Source organism: Calonectris borealis, chromosome 1 (genome assembly GCF_964195595.1).
Source record: "Calonectris borealis chromosome 1, bCalBor7.hap1.2, whole genome shotgun sequence".
Taxonomy (NCBI): Eukaryota; Metazoa; Chordata; class Aves; order Procellariiformes; family Procellariidae; genus Calonectris; species Calonectris borealis.
Window position 1 is genome coordinate 145,025,634 of NC_134312.1, and position 6,300 is coordinate 145,031,933.

At 37.8% G+C, this 6,300-nt stretch overlaps 1 long non-coding RNA gene across 1 annotated transcript; it reads right to left on the reverse strand.

Moving 5' to 3' along the window:
- Positions 1 to 1,073: 1,073 nt before the first annotated feature.
- LOC142075180 (uncharacterized) lies at positions 1,074 to 1,905 on the reverse strand. The gene is made up of 3 exons (XR_012670820.1): positions 1,847 to 1,905; positions 1,534 to 1,600; positions 1,074 to 1,144 (listed from the first exon to the last, which is right to left on the reverse strand). It is a non-coding gene; the product is annotated as an uncharacterized LOC142075180 (long non-coding RNA).
- Positions 1,906 to 6,300: the final 4,395 nt, after the last annotated feature.

Genomic DNA, 6,300 nt, shown 5'->3' on the forward strand with positions numbered 1-6,300 from the left:
ACCGCAACCAAACAGCAATGCTGACACGTATGACTTCCTTCACACACCAGCGATCACCTCATTTGCCTTCTGTTCATTAATATATACTTGCCAGGAAAACACTCTGAGCAGCTTCAGAAAACCACGACATCAAGTAAAATACCAAGAACGCCCCACCACCACCACCACTTGTGGAATCCTCTATATCAAACCGGGTGGTCCAGGCAGCAGGGCAAACAATACTGATTTTTAGACAAGAGGTTTGGAGTCCAAAATGAAGAGAATTCAGAGTGATAAAACCAAGTCCATGCGCTATAGAAAAAGACCTGTTTTCTAGTCATAAAAAGAATTTAAAGTCCTATTGAGTTAAACTAAGCAGAAACCATTTACAAGTGCTAGTATCTTCATTCGGATTTTAAAACAATTTCTATTTGTTGTGTGTCCATGAAACCAGCTTAGTAGACTGTATAGATATAGTGTTTAAATTATCCGTCATTCTGAAGGACAATGAAGAACGTATATTCCCATCAGTGAAGGAAACATTCCTGTGAGAAGTTTCCTGCCAGATTACTTTATATATGAATGACTTCATCGGGAGCAGATGCAGCCCAACCCGGGAAAGGTGTTGCGCAGCTACCTTCATTTCCCATGCCTAGAATCACACACACACCCCTGCACTGGGTGTCACATGTCAGGAGACGATGACATTCAAACCTCTAGCTCTACAGTAAATCCAGAGCTGTACATTGTGGGCTCAGGGCCAAAAGATAGGTGACACTAGAAAACCCCTGGCAGAAAGTCCGTGGGGCTACTAATTTCAATAAATGCTTTTATGTGCAAATAAATTTTTTGTTATTTCATCCTGTGTAACTTCTAGCAAACTATTTGCCATTTGATAAGAATTTACACAGAACTGCATTTCTATGCAATGCTATGCATTTCTATAGGAACATCAAGCAAGACAAATAAATAGGAAGCAGATTGTACACTGTTGTCCTTTTTAAAGACATGTGCAACGCAGTTTCCACATTTTCTCAAGAAAGGATGAACTACAGATGCTCTTACGCACCTAGAGAATATAAGGAATTTACAAAGCCAGATGTTAACATGTTGATAAAATATAGCACAAACATGAAGTCTTCCCAAGGGAGGAATGCTCTGGAAACTGGAAGTATAAAAGATATGGTCAGGATAAAAAAAATGTATATATGTATAGCATACTGAAGTTGAACCAAGTCATTATTCAGCCGTACAAAGACTGCCCATAGTATATTAGGGTATTAAGAAAGTTATACTGAAGCAATGTTTAACATCTGAGAATTAGGGTCATGCAGAGTTTAACATGGACTGGACCCACAAAAGAAGCATCTCTAATTGAAATATCTAGAAATATTTCAGTGAATTTCAACAGAAAATTATTTTTTCTACAAAATCTGCTATCTCTGATCAGATGCCAGAGAAGTAAAAGACAACAAACACGCCACAGTATCATGGAGGAGTAGTGGAGAGAAGTAAGGATTGGAAAAGCCTGGGAGGTTAATTCATACCCCTTACCTCCAAGTCTTTGCAGCATTCGCAGCCTGCACGTAGAAGCCTCCATGGGCAGCGATTCCAGTTGACTCTGGTAAGAAAAGAAATACACAGATACCAAAGCCTGGTATACCACCTTTCTTTGAAACGTGTAGACGCTGCATAAAACTCGCTTCTTTGGTAGATCAGATACCATTGATGAAACCTTTATACAACGTCCTTGAAACCAGAGCAAGCATTGGCAGCTACTGGCAAGAGACAGAAAAGCTTAACTCCCTTATTTTCTTTTCACAATGAGCAAAATTATTAAGTGTTACCATAAAGCACAAACACCCACCTACAAACGAGAGCGCTAATTATCGCCATGGAGTAACTTTCGTTCTTCTGTGGAAAAAAATGCAAAGCAGAATCTCATCTAAGGATGGCTAGCTGTCTTTAAACCCCCTTGTGACTAAAAATGTTTCTGATACTTGCTATTAGAGATAGAAGCAAAAAGCACTCAGAGCTTCAAAAGATTGTCTTTACCTCTAACACTGAATCCAATCCTTTAGCACCTGTTGGGGCAGCTATCAAAAGATGCCCTCAGGTCATAGCACAGCCCTTCTATTTAATCTCCAGAACCCTTCAAAAAAACACCCCTGAAGTGTTTTTTATGGAGGGACTTCAGAAATTGGGGGGAAGGTCTCCCCTCATAAAAAGATCAGCACATTCAGACAAAAAAAAAGTACTTCCACAATCATGAAGCATTTACTCTCTTCAGAGCAAAATGTGCCAGCTTCACTTCCCAGGATCTGACAAGTTCAAAGTTTTGTGCTTAGGGAGATCTTCAATTTACCTTTCTCCTTCTCAGATAGTAACATAGAATGGAGAGGACTGCCAGCACCTTTCAAAACCTATCAGTATTATGTCTCTGTACCTTAAACACATGCAATCAAGTACCTAACAAAAAAGAATTAAAGAATACATCTTATGTTTGTATTAGTGAGGAAACAAATTGTGTATCTTGCCTAAAAGAGTTGGAAAGTTAGCTGCCTCCACGATGCCGTACATGCAGTTTGGGGGAAATCTCCCTACAGCAGTCAGCATCCATGTAAGTAGGGGGAATAAGGGCACGGCTCCCTTCCGTGCCCAGAAATCACAAGTCAACAGTCACCCCACCCTTCCCCACCCCCCTAAAAGTTTGTTTCAATTTTTTTATTTTTGAGACACACAAGTTTAATGGCTCACACGGCAAAAAAAAAAACTTTTCAAGTTTTCTTCACTATAACAAGGACAAAGGTACCTAAAAATGAACGTGGAGATTCTCACATGACTGTACGAACTGGGACCTTACCTACTTGTGATAAAATGATGTTAGAAAAGCAGAGATACATACGACTCTCATCCAGGCACTGAGTCCTTTGAGCTCCTAGTACTGCAGAGGTGCTTAGCCTTAAATTTATCCTCATCATTTGGGTAGAATCTGTAGTAGCACATTGCTTTTAGCCTTTACAGTTTGGGAACGTCAGACAAACGCTCATTTAAACACTGTTCAAGAGCCTCTTAACCTCACTGTAATTTCCTATCTATCAACTTTACCTGATGCTTTTAAGGACAAACTTTCTATAGTGGTTTTAAGAGAGGGATGTGAGGGAAATCCACATGTGTTTGGAAGATCTCATTAGACCCTTGACAACACTGGCAATTTTAAAGCCTTGCGCAACTGGAAAGAGGATGACTCGTCCTTGACAGATGCTGGTCACATTGCTTAATACATTCTGGGAAGGTACTCAGATACTCTAGCCATGACATTGTACATAGCTGAGGATTATCACTAGATGCATTAAAAAAAATAAAGGAATGAGCAGTTGCACATTTTTCTTTGTGTACTCAGAAAATATCAGAGCTTTTTTAAAAGCTTCTCACTTCCCCCTCCTTTTCTTCTATCTTACTCAGAACCAGTGATGATTACATATGCATCAGGAAGACTGCATGACCACAAACATTACCAGCAACAGTCTTATGGCAACCAAGCATTCTGAAGAGATGAAAGCAGTAAAAAGCATTCTTCTATCAAACTGGACACCAAGATATTAATGTCTGGCCTGTTAACACACCGTGACTTGCAACCATTCCGTGAAGCCTTCTGTACATCCTGCTTTTACCAGGTTTACTACTTGTAAAGTTTTCCCATACATAGATGGTTGTGTTGAGAGGCAGAGCTCACACTAGATAGCTTGAAGACAGACTTCCAGGCTGGCAATACAGCAAGTTATTATTTTTCAGAAATTGTTATGCTCAGCAAATTGCTATAGCTCGTACTGCGAGCTCTGCAATGTCCAGGGATCAGGGTGGACCACCACAGAGCTGCCTTCCAACATATACTGGAGCAAGAGTGCATACTACAGCACACAACTTTACGAAGTGCTACAGCCCACTTGCACCATCCCATTCAAATCCATGCATGCTAGAGACAATACTAACGATTGGCACTTATTCATAGCTTTTAATACTGTTGGACTAGAACTTCGATGTTTTAGATCAGGTTTAAACATGTCCTGGAAGAGCTGTTCCTGCAGACCTCCAAACACCTATGTCACCCTCATGGATTCAGAAGGCTTACTCATTAATTCAAAAAAAGAGATGGCTCAAAGGCTCAAAGGAGTCAATGAGGAACTTGATAGCAAAAATCCTAGAGTTTAGGAACTACTCAGGCAGGCACCTGGACTGCTACTAGGTCTTAAAGATTCATTTCACAGAGGCTTTTATTAAATCTTTAGGAAAAAAGCCTGGGGAATCAACATCTTCTACAAGATATTATCAGCAACACTAATTTAAATATGCACAGAAAGCTGAATGCTGTATGAATAAAGCCTAAACTTTTAAAAACCAGCATTTAAGAGAAGAAGATATTCAGCTACAGAGTCTTGCTCACACTTAGGTCATTTTTGCCCCTATTAGTCAGAATGACTGAAGCACATATTTTGCAATAAAAAGTTTCAGGCTGCTTTTTGGAATTGGAAAAAAAAGTGCCAGTTATGTAAGTACAGCCTGGTATGTGGATTACTTTTAAATTCATGCATTTTATGCATGACTATTTAGATATGACAAAAGAAAGCGGGTGACTTCCTAGCAACTAGGGCACAGATCAAAGCTTCTGCATATTGGCAAAAATTGTGAAAATACTTACGGACAGCTTTGCTATGACTTAGATACTACGTAAAAAAGATTACTAGGCAACTCAGATTTTTTTTTTAAAACTGAAATTTTACAATAATTGCTAAGTGTAAACCAAAAACTTTGATTCTCTAAAGCTTCACAATTTAATTCAATATATTCAACAGAAAATTACATTGATGCAGTACTTCATGTTCTTAGCAAACATCTACGCTTCATGAAAGTTACCCTAGACCATCTCTAGTTGGAAGATTCTCATTTCTGACCAGTTTAAAGCTGAGTTTGGAAATTTATTAAATGTGTACCTGTTTTAAGGAGTCTTTAGATGTTAAAAGGGATATACAAAGGAATTGCCTTCTAAATGAACAATTCTACTAGTATAACCACCACAATCTGGTTTTGCTACATGCATCTTGTACCCAAAGAGGTAAGCACAGTTAAAAAGCACAAAACTTTTACAAGTTAAAAAAACAAAACAAAAAGAAACAACCACATGGACATATAGATCAGGGAGAAGTGCTTTAACAGTCTCCACCCAGGAATCTCTGTATTTGTATCTCTACAGCTTGATATAAAAATACCTTCTTCCGTATTTCGCTAGGAAAACTGCAGTGTAAAGTTAATCGTACCTTTGGTGACTCGGGGGAAAAATCCCTGCTGTCAAGAATTCACCTTTTTTGGAGAGTTAATGCTTATTTTCAATTAGGTGTGAGTATTTAAAGTCCCCTTTTAAACATGGAATTCAGTTTTTATACTTAATATAATGTAATTATGTTTTGCAATATTTTATAATTTTAAAAAGTCTTCCAGAATCCAGAGTTTAAATTTTCAATGTTTATTATGAATCACATTCACAGTGCAATACAAATTACATAAAAAGCTATATAACAAACGTACAAAGAGTACATGAAGCACGTACCATTCTGTAATGCGTACAATACCTGATGCTTAGGCTAGAAGTGTTCTTAACACCTGTTAGCAAGAAATTGAAGTCAAAAGATAAATAATTGGATTGAGAAACTCCTTCATTATTTAGTTTTTTATATTAAAACCCCCTTACGTTGGTAAGCAGGCTACCAATGTAAAAAAAAAAAAAAGCACCACACTGCTCTTTCCATGTAGAAAAGTTTTAGTTTTTCCACTGTTTCAAGCCTAGATTAATTTTCAATTAATCATCCTGTCCTCCAGCAACCGTAGTCACAAAAATCAATTTAGCACTTTGTTTCCAGAGCAGGTTGATGATGCAAAAAATAAACTATAAACATACATATAATCATATGTCAGCGTATAAATTTGGAAATATTATATGTAAAAGTTTAGAGACCAAGATGGTCCAATATATGCTCTGCTTAGATAAATTACACAATGACAGTTCTGAAGTACATTACACAGTTTTAATGTACTGTCCACATACCAGAAAAATACATTTACTGTATGTGTCTAGAATAATTCCTGCAAATGTTCATTGACAAGTTGCGCTAGTACTTTGGAGACCGATCTAAGATTTTTAGCTGTTTTCACAGCCTTTCCTCACACGTTATATAAAAAAAATCCTGGCTGGCTAAGTGCAAATAAGTGGTAATTTCCACTACCAATCAGATTCTGATGGCAGTTTGATTTTATTTCACTTTGTCA